This window comes from Bacillus rossius, chromosome 11 (assembly GCF_032445375.1).
Source record: "Bacillus rossius redtenbacheri isolate Brsri chromosome 11, Brsri_v3, whole genome shotgun sequence".
NCBI classification, from domain to species: Eukaryota; Metazoa; Arthropoda; class Insecta; order Phasmatodea; family Bacillidae; genus Bacillus; species Bacillus rossius.
Genome location: NC_086338.1, coordinates 39,741,085 through 39,758,342, shown reverse-complemented (window position 1 = coordinate 39,758,342; position 17,258 = coordinate 39,741,085).

Genomic DNA, 17,258 nt, shown 5'->3' with positions numbered 1-17,258 from the left:
GTAAGGATCACCTAGATTATTTCATCTGGTGAATAAGTCGCGTAATTACCTGTTCTTGAGAACTCGATGGCATATTTACCGACTTTAACGCCGAACTCGATGGACGTTGTATCATCGTCTACGGGAACCTTGACGACAGCGACGACAATGGTGGAGCAGATCCCGTTGGCAACGACGACGATGTCAACATTGGAGGAGATTTCAACAGATGTGATACCACCAGCAGAAGATAGCTTAATGACTACTGAGCTGGATGTGCAGGAAACCACGACGATCGACGATACGACCTCGATGGAGACTTCAATGGATGCTGATTTGACAACTAGCGAACATCGGTGCTGTTACTGTGACAAGATTTTCTCAAACAACAGCAATGCTTGGCGACACGAGAGGAGCGAATGTGCCAAGAACCTATATCGTAAAATGTTTGTTTGTGAGAAATGTCATAAGCAGTTTGCCAGAAAAGATAATATGAAAACGCACATGAAGGCATGCAAAGGTCCTGCTGTGCGGCAGAAAGTAAAGGTTTCGGCGCAACAACGATGCATCGATGTGCATAAGAGAATGCCTGGAAATGGTACTACTGTTGCAACGCCTGTATCTGGATCGGGTCTGAAAGGATCGTCTTCATCACCACGGTATCCTTGCAGCTACTGTGATACGTCGTTCGCATTTTACCATGATGCACGAAGACATGAGCGGAGCAAATGCGCGAAGAATCCTTCTCGCATGAAGTTTCGATGTGATGAGTGCCTTAAATGGTTTACTCGAATTGACAGTTTGCGACATCATGCGAAAAAATGTAAAGGTGGAGTCTGTGCTCCTACTGCTGAACTACCTGCCGACATTTCGACTCCTCGCTTTAGATTGGAGACACGAAAGCGTACAACCAAAAAAACAGATGCCCAGCAACCGATTGTTATGACGTCTGAACATGGAACTAAACCTAAGACTGTGTTCGTAGCATTACAAGTGAACGATAATGGCTTCTACTTGGCGCAGTCTGCATTTCGTGGAACTTTGAAAGACTACTATTATCTAAATACGTTCGGTGAGTCGAAGGACATTTGTAATTTTCTTGACGATATCAGACAGAAGATAATCAATCAGCTTACTGATGATGTAGCAACAAACGGACCTTTGAAATATAACTTGTGGTTGGACTGTATATATGGAAAGCCATATCCGTTCGATGACGAAGTGAAGAAGTGTGCATTCAAGACATCTGCTGCAGTAATTTACAGTTCTAACGATGTGAAGCAAACTGTTAAAAACGGTATCCAGAAACTCTGTCAAGAAGAGGTGGACTATGTCTGTAAAGGTTCTGGCTGGACTCTGTCTAGTATAAACTGATTGGAGCTAAGAATTAGTCATTTCACACCGCTGCGGAACTAAATGATTATAAGATTGTTGGCTTTCGTTAGTGATCCTGTAGTAGAATAGAAATTATGTAATAAATATTATGTTTGTAAAAGAACTTGCGGTGTTTAATTCCTCGAACCTGTTACTATTATGTTAAATTGATGATATATTTAATTTTTTTTGCATCATCCTAGATCGTACCAAGGATCTTAGTCGATCTAATTAATCAGTATATTGATCGGAAATTTATTTAATGATTTCTGAACTTTTTCCCGGATCTCTAGCATTAAAATTACACATTTCCAATATGGTGGTCTTGATGTCTGATAGGATGGTGGTAGTAGAGGATTTAAAGTCTCTTTAAGAATGTTGAACATGGTTTATTTAAATTATTTTTTTTACATAAGATTAAACATTATTGCAACGATCGGGTATCGAACCGAGGACGGGAATCGATCGAATCAATATGTAAATTAATGAGTGATTTATTTAATGAATTTTGGAACTTTTCCCGAATTTCTAGCTAAATAATTACGGATTTTCAAGATGGCGGCCAAATGACAAGATGGCGGATGTCACAGTAATAAATGATTACTGCACTCTTGCGGATACGAATTAAACTAACATGTCATCGGCGCACTCTAGCCGACGATACAATGATGATGGCTTCCAGCATCGAAGACAAGATGGCGGCCATGACGTCATACTAGATGATGATAAAAAGTGGTGGGAGTCAGTATGCCTGCAGCCACCTCGGGGGAAGGATCGGTCGCCATTTTTATTTTTTTTGCACTCGTCGGGTTCGAACCGAGGACTCCGAGCTCCGTGTCGTAAATGTTTGTTTTTTAAATATTTTATTAAAAATTTTATTATTTAATTTGTTTTATGAATTTTAAATTTTTTTTCATTAAAATCGGAAAATAAATTTAAAGATGGCGGCCGTAACGGAAATTGCAACGATGACGTCATAATTCAAGATGGCGGTCATGGTATCCTTATTCCTAGAAATGGCTTAACTGAGGCTTGAGTTAAGGATGCTTAAGCCAGTTTTAGGAATTTTCAGCCGCTGGGATTTTTAAGGGCTAAAAACGGGAATTTTTCCCTCGAAACGGGAAATTTTTCCCTCGAAATGAGAAATTTTTAATTTGTGGAATTTTTTGAGATTTTTTGGCGGAACTTTTTTCCACAGAAATGGAAATTATGGCGATTTTTGAGGAATTTTGGGCAAATTTTGCCCAATTTTGGCGGATTTTGGCGATTTTTGAGGATCAAATTCAAGGTCAAGGTCAAAGGTCAAGGTCACAACCATCCAAGATGGCCGCCGTGACGTCACAATCCAAGATGGCGGACACCGGCACCGGCACCACAGCCTGAAGCCTGATCTCGGACCGTCATTTACATACTACTGACAGAATTTTATTATTTGACAAAATTTCGCCATTTTATATAACCTACAAACGTAATTCATAATTCAGTATGGTCTGTTGGTAGACATCTTCCTGTCCATACTACTGCACTGAGAACAACATCTCTGTTACAATATTATTGTTATTGTTTAGCAGTTTAAGATGGTTTCAGTATACTTCGACTTAACCAAAAAATAATAATTAAAGAATGGAATGCCACACAAAACGATTTGGTGCGCACTGCGGTATTCCGCACGGGTCGACTAGTTTTAATTATTTTGTTTAATATTATGATGGTCTTTTGATTGAAAATCTATGTATCGATTCGTTGTTTGAACCACAAGTATTCTAAGTTTTTAATATATATCTTAATTTTAAGGCTCGTTCAAATGCATGGCTGAAGAAACTTGGATGCACCCGAGTCTAATTTACGGCTTAAATAGCTAAGAAATTATATTTGCGCCGAGATTATACCGAAGTGATTTAGAATCCATTGTACATGAATGTCCCGCTTCAAAACATTGAAACAGGCATAGAAAATTACCACTTTGTGTAAACAAGATGAGTTGGAAAAGGGGGGGGGGGGGGGGAGGTAACAAACAATTAAAATACTCACCGTATTCCGATTCACAAAGACTGATTTCCCCACTGTCTGTATCACTTGTAGTATCCCTGTCACTTGAACATACGAAAGTTGTTATTATTTAATCACTACAATGCCAATTATCCCATCACGTTTTACATTGTACCCTTCAATATTTTTCATGTACTTGCAACACCCTTTCCATTTGTTCACAGAATAGCTGCTGAACAACGCCTCGCGCGATTTTCTTTTCTCATCTAGCGATGAAGCGATTCCTTCCCGGATTTTGTTTTTGATTTCTGCCCATACCAGCTCAATAGGGTTCAAATCAGCATGGTATGGAGGCAGGTGAATGACATCATGAAGAAATTCTGTGATTGACGCGTCTATTTTAAACTGTTTTGTTACTGGCCCATTTTTACTAAAAGCAAAAGACTTGCTTTCGTCATTGTTGAAGAGAATGAAATAGTTGTCTGTCACCCAGTTAAGGATGTCTTGTTTCAGGACTAATGCTCTAGGTTTTTTTTTGTTTAGCTGTATATTATTGTTGCGATTTACCAGGTTCGTAAAGGATAGCCCTTTTATAGATTTTTAACACACACAGTTTTATTGATGGCCACTACTTATGTCACTTACAAATAATCTTCTATAATGGCAAATAATGAATTGCACTTAAAAATAATGTTGCTTCCCAAGTCACTCGTTCCACACACCACGCTGGGCCGCACCTATGACGCAACTCTCGCCGCAGCACCACTCGGGGGTCTCCGCCGCGGGACTCCGTCGCCGCACTCCGCCGCCGCCGCCGCACTCCGCCGCCTTCACCGGATCCGCTCGACGCCTCGCTTGGAACTTAGCTCAGGACTCCGCCGCGCCCGCGACACTATCGCCCGGAACTGAACTCTCTGCCCTGGAACCTTCGTCCAGGGACTTCGTCGCTTTATCGCCCGGAAAGTCCGCCGCGGGAAAACTCCCGACTCCACTGAACTGACTCACTCTCGGCCCTGGAACCTTCGTCCAAGGACTTCGCCACTCTGCCGCACCCGCAGCACTATCGCCCCGGAAACTCCGCCGCGGGAAAACTCTCGGCTGAACTCTCTCTCTCCTGAACTCTCCATTGCTCTCGGAGGCCGGCGTCCCGGGCTTATGTATCACAGGCGCCGCTTCTCGAATTCACCAGCGTGGCCGGGGCCAGTCGCGTCATTCCGCGCCGACCCGACGGCAGAAATCTCTCGAAACACGTGTCGGTGGCTCGCGTAACTCCGCAGCTGTGAGGTGTCATGTGTCTTAGCTAACAGCGCCGCGGGATGAGCGGTGGGATTGGGGGGGGGGGGGGGGGAAGCGACAATCCTTGTAATCTTCCAGGTGCGCGTGGCGCGTCTCATGTTGCGGCGATCGCAAGCCAGCTCTGCACCTGCACGTGTCGCGGCCTTGCTCACGTTCGTAACATTATGAAAACTGGCATTGTCCAGTATTACAACACATTTTTTCCGGTAAATTTTGCAGTAATTTACTTTTCACCCACATTGAAAAGTTTTCAGAATTAATATCGTGGTAATCTCCCGATATCTGTTTTCAATTTAAAATAAGTAAAGCATTAGGAACAAAGCCTTATTATCCATTCGCATGCACATTAATTAATCGTGGACCCTTCCCAATAGATTCTATATCGCCCGTTTCCGTATCTGACTGGTAACAACAACTTACTGTGAGTAGCATGTACACAAACAACGGTTCTGCCAGCTTTACGAAACTCGCGTATTTGTTCACGATAGCGCCCTCTCCAAGCAGGTATTTCTGGCTTTTCAATCAAAATCTTTCTTTTTGATTGACAGTTTTCCAGCGGAATTCTAGCTTCTTCAACGAGTTTCGCAAGTATTCCCTGCTACACTTCAAAACTCCGTCTCCTTGCAAAGCGTGATCAAACTTATTTAATGAGGGAACCGATTTTCTTGCAATCGTGAATTTTCGCTGCATAGCACCACATGTAAAATCGTCTACTTCAATTATTTTCCGTTGCTCTTGTTTTCTTACCCGTCGGTGTCAAAAAATTCAAATTGGCCTTACTCTTACTTTGTATTGCCTCTTACCCTCTGCTATAATTTGTCCAACTGCTGAAATAAATATGGTTTGAGAAATTGTACGTCATTTTAAACAAGTTTTTTTTTTGTTCACTGAAATGTGTTGCTACATTATAGAATATCTCCCTAGCTTGTCCCCGCAATAGCGTGCTAGATTTAAAACCCAATTTAAATCCCGACGTAAAAGAAATTGCGTAGAACGTTCGTGTAATTGAGGCTGACAGGCAGCCGAGCGAAAGCGTAGTATTCCATCAATAAACCGTTTAGTTCTCCACGTGAAATCCCTGAAACGAAATTCTCTACGGTTTTTCTTATTTGAACTTATTTCATTATCAGAGGTTATTGTCCTGTTTAAATAATATGATGCAATTCCATAAATACCTCACGAGATTAAATCATCTACGAATGTATATATAATCTCACAATATTTTCTTCCGCAAATAATATTTCAATATAGATAGTGTCATTGTTTGGTTAGTGCACTTGTTCAATTTAAACTACGTTATAAAAATGCAAAAAAATTTCAAAGATATTTTAACTCAATGACTTTAAAACAAACACTTAAATTAAAAAAACCATGTATATTCACTTACTTGTATTTGTGAATCTGCTATCTAACGACCAAAAAAGAAACCTTGTTAACCAGTGTAAGTTTGGGTAGCAACCGCGAGATCGCAGGAGAGATTGACTATGGACACTTTTGGGTTACAAGCCAGCTGGACTGCCATACAGTGCAAATAAACACCGATCGAGTAACGATACGAGTGGCATGCTGTTGCTAATAAGCGGCGTCCTCCGGAAGTGGCACTACTATAAACCCCAATTAATAAAAATAATAAAATACGAATGCTCCTTCATTCGCCTGTCAACCTATACACCGACAGTTCTTCCACTATAATTAAGCGAGTAGATCTTAATACCTTAACATTAACCTATATAATATAGTAAAAATAAATAAATAATATTAAAAAATAATAAAAAAACATAGTTTTAATTATGATTATTTAAAGTACCTCTAAGGCATGTTAGCACGGCCTCGCCCGCGCAACATGCATTTATTGTAATAAGCTTAGTTTGTAGGATGTTTAATTTTCTTCCTTCTAGTTATAGGTGCTGCTGTCTGGAGCGGATGTGAGTGGTTCGTGTTTACACTCATCGACAGGGGCACTTGCATCCCTGGCCATCAAATTCCAGTCCCGGAGAAGACAACAAAGCGGACCTTGAGAGTCCAAGTGCCCAACCCCCGCATGGTAGACTCTTTTCTACTCTGTCCAACACTTCATCCAGACCATCCTCTGTCTCCTGTACTTTCCTACACTTAATGCATGCCAACTTGCATCCCGCATGAAAGTGCCCAGGGTTTTCCCTGTGTCTATGCAGGTTTTACCTGGGCCCAACTTAACTAGTAGTTTAGACTAGAGATAAGAGTGAGGGGAGTTAGTCATGGCAACAATCGCTGCCATGGCTGGCCAATCCCCTCCTAGCACATGATGCATGCGACCCTCTCCCTGCATGGCTAAACCCAGCATGACTAAGGCGTGATAGGCTTCGGCCTGAGACGCACTTAGGTCCCTCCCTAACCCAGACCCCTCCCAAACACACTTAGTTTTAGTTAGGTTAGGAAAAAAAATTGACTGCCATTTATAATCAATGCTGCCAACGAGCGGCGCCGAGTAGGCGCGCTCGCACCAGAATAAAATAAATAAATAAAATGTTAAAGATAGCAGGCTTTCACAGCCATTGTCTGCATTTTCTTGGCTTCTGGGTGTAGGCAGTGTCAGTTAACAGCCACCCAGACACCAGGGTATAAAAGGACCTGCATCCTCTCTGCACCAGTCAGTCAGACTTAGGCTGTATCCGAATACATAGGGATGCGTCCTTAGCACACACATCCCTACATCCCTTAGCAAATGCAGCCACAATGTAGAGGACGCATTTCTAATGGATGGATAGTATCCGAATACTTTTACTGCTAGCACCACCTGTTGACTGTCAGTCGTACTAATGCTCACGCAGTCATTTTGTGTAGGGATATCTACGAATATTCAGCAAAACGTAAATAATAAATACCTACCAATTAAAAAATAATGTAACGTGTATGTTATTCATGTTAGCGATCCAAATAAAATACATTTTATAAATTGTAAACTTAAAAAATACTTATGAGTTTTGAATTATCCTTTAAGTTTAAATTCGTATTTTGATTATATTTATTAACGTCTTCATTTGTCTCTGTTTAAGTTATCACTTTCGCTTATAATGTTTTAAACAAATCTTATGCTGAAAATCTGAAGTAATACTATACACAAACAAAATAAAACCCGATTCCGAAGCTAACGGATGTAGGGACGCGTTAGTGGATGCGAGTGTCGCATCCCTAGAAATCTCGAATTAGTGGATGCATGAAGGGATGCATCGGCATCCCTTGTGATGATTCGGATTCAACACAAAGATGGCCGCGTCCACTACGATGCACTTTCAGTGGATCCCTTAGCTAAGGGATCCATTAGGCCAGTATTCGGATGCAGCCTTGGTCTACCTGATGATGGCTGCTGCAATGACTGCCGAATCGTCGCGAGATGATTACCCGACGCGGCCTACGCCCAGAAGCCAAGAAAATGCAAACAATAAAATGAATGATAAAATAATTTTCTCCGACGGTGTCGCCGCGGTGACAACCCACCGATCCCGACGCCCCCCCCCACATCGCGAGCGACCGCTGTTCAGCTCTGACCACTCGCGTGACGATCGGGACGACGAAGACGAAGGCGTCCCAGTGGTCGGTGGGCCCGGCAGCTGACGACGGCGACCTTCACCTTTGAATATGTGAGGTGTTCAATCATTTATCGGTATACATTTTCTTGAAGTATTATTGACAATTAAATTTTAGTCAGGAATTTGTGATGTTATGTAGTAGACGTTTTTGACGAAAAAAAATATTTATAGGCACATGAATTTTATTCCTAAAACTATTATTTCTGAAAAACCACATAGTTTTCAATCAGGAAGATCGTCTTTAACGCACACAGTATTATGTGTATATGTGTGTTTGTGTGTGCGCGCTAGCGCGCCAGTATAACATCCAGATATTTATTTCAACATGAGCAAAGCCTTGGATACTTTCCAACCCAATTTTATTATAAAAAATTATGAATTGTAGGCCTTGTCAAACAATGCGTGTTATATATTTGTTTTAATTATCTTACAAATACAGTAGACGGTTGCAGTCAAATTTGCAAATGCAATTTCATGGTACCTATTAGGTGTTCCGCAAAGTAGTAGTTTATCTAAATTACTCTTTAATATTTAATACACGATATTACAACTGTTATCAGAATTGATCAAAAAAATATACTGATGAAAATAGTGAAATATGTTTGTAAAACTATTCAGCAAGTTATTTCAGCTGTCCAAATCTGGTTTTCAATTTAACAAACGTCTCTGAATTACGATAGAATTTATTGTATAAAATTTAGTAAGAAATGACATTAAACGTAGTGTCCACTTTTAATACCTTCGAGTTTTTATTTTTCACCAACATGTAGATAATATTATTAGTTGCACTTGAAGATCTTAGGTATTATTAAATTTATAACTTTCTCTGCATAATACCTGATTGTATACTTTGTTCTTCAATTTGATTAGCTATGAAGTAGAATATTGTGTCATTATTTGGAATTAAATAACTAATTTCGATTGTACTAGAATTGTATGCAGAAAAAAATTCTTTAATTAATATTTTATAATTTCAGGCTTTTAAATTCCTTTTAAATATGCTACATTCCTATGTAGATTTAATTTGCATTTTCTATTTACTAGACGTTCAATCAGTGATACAAATTTTATTATATACGTTTTATTACCATTTTTGATGCTTCAGACATAATATTTCGGTTTGGATTAAGAATTTCAACTTGCAATTATGGAATTTGTAAAAAATTATAACTCTTTTTGAATAATCTAGAAACATCCATTGGTCAAAAATTTAAGCAAAAAGTTATTTAAAACTTTCATCATCTACATTTTTATTTTGTGTACACCATTTTAGTTTCTGTTTAAGATTTTTGTGAAAACCAAAGTAACCAATTAGTTTCTATGAACTTTAATTTTAGTTACTTCCACCTAGATGTGCGAAAACCTACCTTCACTGAATAATATAAATAATTTAGTTTTGTGAGAAGTTAATTATGAATAAATAACACCTTACCCAACTCGCCCTTTACTAATGGTGAGCTGCACCATTAAAGCTCAGGTCCGACAGACACTGATCGCTGATTGGTCCACGTGACCTTGACGTCATGGAGGGTGCGGGCGAGGGTCCGAATTCCTCTGGTCCAAAAACATTGATCAACTTAACATTTTGTCCCAATATGTGCCCTTTGGTAGAATAGAAGAACACTCTTGAGATTTACGGTTTCTGGTTCCCTTTTTAAAAAAGATGAAACGCAAAATAACGGACGTTGTGGTGGGAAAACAAGAAGACCGAGACAAAGTATGGATCAGTGGTCTCTGTTTGCAACCGGCGTTTTCATGGGCTGAACACACGAAATCATTTATAAGTATTTACTTTTTGATTACAGTTAAATAGATATTGAAAACTTGGCTGCGTGCATGAAAACGATAAACAAAGACTACCGAAGAAAAAAACATTTATTTTGGGGTTTTATATATACTGCGCTCCGCGACTACTTTATAAATCAGTGGATTCGGACATCGGACATCGCAATTGTGGACAGGGCAGTTTCCCGCGTGACAACACATTTTTACAAGGACACGGACCGCCCGCGTGTTCGGACCGTTGTGGACGGGCCACGGGAGGGACGCCCGGGGTTTCGCATCGTGTGACACGGCCCGCGAGCTCGCCACCAACGATAATGCGGATTAATAGCCGAGGAACCGCGGCGCAAACAGCGCGAAATGGGCCCAGAGTGGGGCGGCAAACAGAGGGGGCGGAGATAACGTCGCGCGGCCTCCAACTGCGGTTATTTCCGCCCCCCAGTGTCCGGAGGCGGTCGGGGATGTCATGGTGGGACCCGCGTGGCTGCCGGCACCAGGAGGTCGAAACTGGGCGTCCGGGCGGTGGTAAGCAGTGGTAGCAGTTCTGTGACTGTGGGGGTTCAGGTCGCAGTCAACTGTCTGACTAGCCGAGCGAGCCAGGGGATGCCCGGTGGTGACTATGCTAGGATGGGTGGCCTCAGCCTCTCGCCGCAGTTGAGGTTCTATCGGCTTTCCCCGACTGTGATCGGAAGGAATGTACCTGCTGGTTGCAGTTCCCACGTCCGATCTAGGACTCTGCGTGAGACTTGAAACAGGGGTCCGGAAAGGTGCAGCCGACCCGAGTAGGGTGCAAGGGCTGCAGTACAGTGAGTGGGCGTGGCCTGGAGGTTCCTCCCCAAAGGATCGCTCCTTCTCACACGAGAACGCCCCGTCGGGGGTACTCTTTGACGCCTATGGAAGATAACCCGAGTGCCTAACCAGTAATGCCGTTTCACGGTCTCTCTAACAATATCTGGTCTGTCAGAATGAGTGGTTGGTACCCAGGTCCATCGAAAGGCACTCGTGCTGGGAAACAGGACTGATATGTCATGCATCCAAAAATTGCCTGATAACATGTTTCTGGTCCTTTGCCGTTAAGACATCAGTTCTTCACGAGGAGTCACTCAAGTCTTTGGGACCCAGCAGTGCTGATCTCCCAGGTAAAGTTTCCAAACCTTCTGCCGTTGCCAGCAGAGAAGGATTTTACTCCTCAAAAGTTAAATTTTTCCAACAATTGAGGATGTTGAGGGACGAGGAATCCCCGGCAGAGCTCACTCTGGTGAACACCCTTCGTACCACGTGGACGTGGTGAGTGTCTTTGGTGCGGAGAGGCTATATATTCGCATCCATGCACCCTTTCCGGGACCCTGTTGGATTCTGCCTCGTATACTAGTGCTAATTTCATATGTCTTCGTAGTACTCGTTTCAATTCCTGCATAAGAAGTCGGAGTCCTAGAGGTAGAAATCTAACAACGATAAAAACGTTATATTTCCGTTTTTGACAAGTATACAGTATTAATAAAATGCAATACGGGCAAGGACTCTATACAGAAAAGCTGTCCAGCTAAACAAATTTGTTACTCAGTGTCATTACGCCTATCATGGAGGCAGTATAACCTTTGAATAGGTATAACATAGCTTTAAGTTAAAGACAACTACATACAATACCAACGACAAGATTTTAGATCAAGCAATTGCGGCTTTCTTTTTCAATAGTACGTCAAGTATTTAGGCTAAACGTCTCCGAACAACGAGGCCTGCGTTGTAAATACTTAGCAATACGTCCAAGTAAAATACAATGACACGAGATAGCCCAAGCGTCTCCGAACCACGAGGTTTCCTGTTCGAAATTACTCAACGTGTTTTACGATGCTAAAATAAATAACTTACTACAAGAATTCAGGACGAGTGTCTCCGGACTGTTAGGTTTGCAGTATGGTTATAACCTGACGAGCTTAGCGAATACTATAAGATGTACACAATCACGCTGTAAAAGTTCTACTAATTACAACACCAAAACTACGGGCAATAAAATGAATATTCACTAATGATATTCGATATATAGTGTTCATACTCGATGAATAATTTTATGTAACCAAGATTCACTGATCCATTGTTATGTCTTTGAAGAGCTACATGTATAACGTAATAATCTTTCGGCACTCGTAATTCCAAAAGTGCATTAGAAATTCTAATTCTACCATATTGTATGATATCTTAACCTTTTTTTGTTGGAATTATTAAAAAAATTTAATGTCTATTGTTTATATTAAAATGTGCATTAATTTTTTTGTATATAAATAACTGTCTGAAATCCGTCCAAGATCGAGTTAAGTCCTCGTTTTAAATTTCTTATGAGTGCATTTAGTTATCATAATACATATTAACGAAAATTAAATTAAATCAATTTTTTATAAAATAATTATTTACAAAAGTAGCCAAAAAAAATGATTAAAATCCTGGCTTCATTTTCAGATGAGGTCACTAATAAAAAAAATACATCGCACATTCTTACCAACTAAATTACGCAATATATACTTTTTAAAAGACTATGAATGGATTCAGCGAAATTATTTCATTGTGGTACTCACTAATCTACTGATACAGTGCTCGATATATATTTTGCGCGTACTTTACAGAAATATAAAGCATGCATTACACACAATATGACATACTAAAAGGGCAATAACGAAGTTATAAGAATACAAATATTTATGTATACTGCAGGACCATATACGACAAAAACCATATATTTATAAAACATATGTCTCCCAACCACGAGGTATTCTTTGTAAATACTTAGTGTGCAATATGCCCAAGCAAAAATAAAAGCCAATGGCAAGCCTACAGTTTGAGAGTCCCCAAAGCAGAAGGCCCTGCTGTGTGAAGTTACCTTCATGTTTTACGCATACGAAAAATACCTGTTACACATTTCTGTCAGGCCTGTAGTACAGGCAATAACTGACATGCTTTACCATTACTTTAAGATATTTTGCTGACATGTAGACCAAAAATCTTTGAAATACAGGAAGAAAACTACAAAAAAAAAATTATGATGTATCAGCAATCATAGGCTTATCCGAAATAGCGTAGCCTATTATAGTGATCGTTCTTTACAAGGCACGAGTAAAATTTCATGGCCGGATTTCGACGCAACTTTTTCGTGAGATATTTTTTTTTAATTTGTTATCTCCTTTTTCTGATAAAAAAATTTTTCACGCTTCAGACAGGGTAATTATTTTTCACGAATTATTATTTGATTTTAAAAAAAAAACTCACATCGTATTTTAATTATAAGCCCACGAGCGTGTAAATAGTCGAACTAAGAATATGCTAGTTAAAAATAAAAGTTTAAACAAATCCCGTGCGTGGAATATTAATTGTTTTATATTCTAATTTTAATCGAATTTCTAATAAATACAAAAAAAAAGTTAAGATTCTTAAATACTTGAGAGAAAAAAAAATGAAAGCCAAAAATCTCTACGATGTGTTATTTTTAGAAAATTTATCTTCTCTCTTTATCTTTCTCTCCTCCCCCCCCCCCCTCACTTTCTCTCTCACTCTCTCTCTCTCTCTCTGCCATTTTACCCCTTATACAATATATGTACTTACGAGTCAAGTTTCGAATTGTCGAAAAAGTTTCACTTCTATCCAGTGGCGTAGCCAGGATCTGTGTATGGGGGGTGTTAAGAAGCATGCCCCCCCCCCCCCCCCGGATTAAAGCGGGGGGGTCCGGGGGTCCTCCCCCGGGAAAATTTGGATTTTAAGGTGTATAATAGTGCTATTTTAGCAGTTTTCTGTACTTAAATTTAAATATTGTAATGGTAAAAATTTTATTAATTCGAATATGAAATTTCTTTGAGTGATGAATAAGAAATTAATAAAAGATTTGGTGCTAAGGAAGGGGCGGGGGGGGTTAAACTCTTAAACCCCCCCCCCCCCCCCCTGGCTTCGCCCTTGCTTCTATCACGTGTATTGAGTTACACGCGCTCATTTGTATTTTTCCTTCGTTGGCGTGAAAGCGCTGTTTCCCAGCAGTTCTGTTCCGCCGGCACAGTTGCACCGGCTGTGTTCTGCTCGGCTGCGCAGATGAAGTCCAGGGCGAGTCGCGCGCAGGACGGCCGGCACCGCAGACACAAGGCCAACGCGAGGGAGCGACACCGGATGCACGGGCTCAACGCAGCGCTGGACAGACTCAGGAAGTAAGGCACGAGTGTGGGGCTGGCAGGGACTTCGGAACAGGGGGGGGGGGGGGGGCGGGCGAAAGTAGCATTTCGCCCCCCCCCCCTCCTTTTCCCAGAATAAATTGTTTGGTCCTAGTAGTATTTTTTCTCAACCATGTAGTTACAAACTTTGCATTGGTGATCACATTGATTAGAAAATCAAATTTATGATTGTCAATATACTGTAAAATGATTGCAAATTCCTAGATGGTATATTATTTAAATTGTACTGCATCTACTGTCAGAGTAGTATTTAATAGGTACATACTACGTCATCAGATTCTTGGAATGGTATATTTAATATTTTGGTTCGGAAACTCATTAAATAGCACAATTTTGCATCTAAAATTCCAAATTTTTCCCGGGGGAGGGCCCCCGGACCACCCGCTCTAGGACTGAGGTAAGTGTGATACATCATTCGCCCCCCCCCCCCCCCCCCCCGCCCCACTCATGAAAACGTTCCGACGTCCCTGGGGGCTGGAAGAAGCCTTCCGCGCGATTCAAAACTTTGAGCCCGTCTACAATAGTCCGAACCTGTGCGTGGTCCGTGTCCTTAACCGAATGCGAGTGACGTCACATCGTCTCACCGAAAACTGCCCTGTCCACAATTGCGATGTCCGATTGTATTGATTTCTAAAGTTATCACCAGAGCGCAATAAATGTGCCAAACCAAATGTTTTTGTTTATTGTTTTGATGCTTTGTAGTTTGAGATTGAACTTATGAAAGTTATGTAAGTTATAAGTGACTTACAACATCTTCAATTTCCTTCAATAACAAAAACAAACACCACGTTTTCAAACGGGAACCGGAATTTCAAATATCGTGAGTGTTCTGTTCTTTTTCTGTGTCCGAAGTACACAGGTTGGGACAAAAAGTTCAAATTGACGACGAATGTCTTCGGACCAGGTAGGTTCGGACCTTCGCCCACTTGACGCATGACGTCAGAGGGTCACGTGGACCAATCAGCGACGAGTGTCCTTCGGACACAGTTTAGGACATTGCTATTGTAGACGGGCCATTTTGGTCACGTGACTTCCCGGCATTGACTTTTCGGTGGTCACAGCTGTGTCGTTGGGTGAATTTCGAAGAAAAACCTGTTTTACTACGGTCGCGTGTGACTTCCGGAAAGTTTCTAAATAGGCAGGTTCGAAAAAAAATGACGAGAGTGAATTTTGTTTTTGCGATGCACACGCAGCATGCAGCGAAATTTTCACAGGATGAAAAAAAGATTACATAAAAATAAAAATTATATGTGCTTTTAAATATTATACTTTAGTGATTGATATTGACATATTAGTTCATATCATTAAAAAAAACATTTATTTATTATGAATATTAGTGATAGATATTGTGTTTATAAACTTTTTCAAGTATATTTTTATAAGTGAGGTTAAGTTATACTTTTTTTTAGGCGTGTTATGAAAAAGTAATGAGAATTAATTTTTATGATACGCGCGCAACATGCAACAAAAATTTACCGGATGCAAAAAAAAAAAAGGCTACACACAAATGACAATTATATTTGTGCTTTTTAATCATACTACTTGAGTATATAATTGAGTGTTTGATATTGAATACTGGTGCATATAATTAAACACATTTATATATATATATATATATATATACATATTTGTTTTCGCCTGACCATACACCATTACGTATCGACCATTTTTGCAAGTAAGTCTGCCGTGATGTTGGTGTTTGTCAAATCTGTAACCGCTGCATCTTACCCACTAACATTTCAACACTGCGCTAATCGCCCAAGGCCATACGTGTAAGCGTAACACTACCAACTACCCACTGCGGCTGTGCACTGCTGGTTAGTGGTTACTAACTCAGAGCATCTTTCTTCCAGCTTCCCCCCTGCTTCCCCCGGAGTGGAGCGAGGCCCCTGAAGCCCGCCAAATTCAAATTTGCGACTGTAACCAAATGCTGTAGTAGGGACAATAAAGGAAATTCGTCAAAAAAAAAAAAAAGGACACACATTGTGCAGACAGTTTCCTGACTCTACTTTATTCGTTTTTTACCCTTTCTCCTCTATGCCATCGAGAGCACCACAAATAAGCGTTGCATTATTTATTGTCATGTCTGATCAGTCACCGCTTCGCATTATCCTGTAAGTAAGTTACTTATCGCTGTACGTAAGTTTCGCTTCGACAGTTTGACAGTGTATCAGGTGGGTACTTGGCAGTGTTTTTCTGATTGTGAATTCACACTTGGAGTTAGGAATCGTAAGGCGATGGCGTGCTGTGACGTTATTGAAATCACTTTTATTTTTAACAACGGCACAGCCATATCATTTTCCACAACACATTGCGGAATTGGTGCTTGACCACCTCTGGTGATGGTTAGTAAGTATGAATTAAAATCTCCGTGGTTAAAGCCAGTCACATCCATGAAGTAAAGTCACTTTAAAACTATTTCCACAATGCGAATACTACACTTCAACCCATGGTTTGGACGTATAACCAACATGGCGCAGAATATGAACTGCCTCGCCCGGTTACTGTGTACTCATGCAGACGTGAAACACACAGATGGAGCACAAGGTTCGATCCTAAACGAGGGGGTGTGAAGCCAAAAGGGGAGGAGGATTTAGGTGTACTACACATACCAATATGGCGGCCGTTAGTTTATTGGAGGTTAAATTGGAGAAAAATGTCAACTCATATTTGTGTTATGAAGATTCGTTTTGGACTTTTAACCAGTAATATTTTTTTCCCGAACAGCTCAAATACAGTCATTAATAAAAGCAGGCTTGAAAAGCTGATACAAATATAAACAAACGTCCGCCATATTTGTATGGGAAAATTAAAAAAAATAGGCTTCACGGCTAATGCTCCATCTGTATCCTCTCCTAATCACTGGATACCGGTAGCCTACAACTCACGTAGTTTCGGTTCTTACCATGTTCGTGCAACTTCGGATTTCTCTCAAAAATTGAAATTAAAAAAAAATCGAAGGCTTAGGTTAGGTTAGGTCAGTCACAACATGCTTGAACTTCTGATCTAGCGGCTGAAGTGTCGTTAATACCAAAACGCAAAACTTCGGAAATCTTCGGAAATT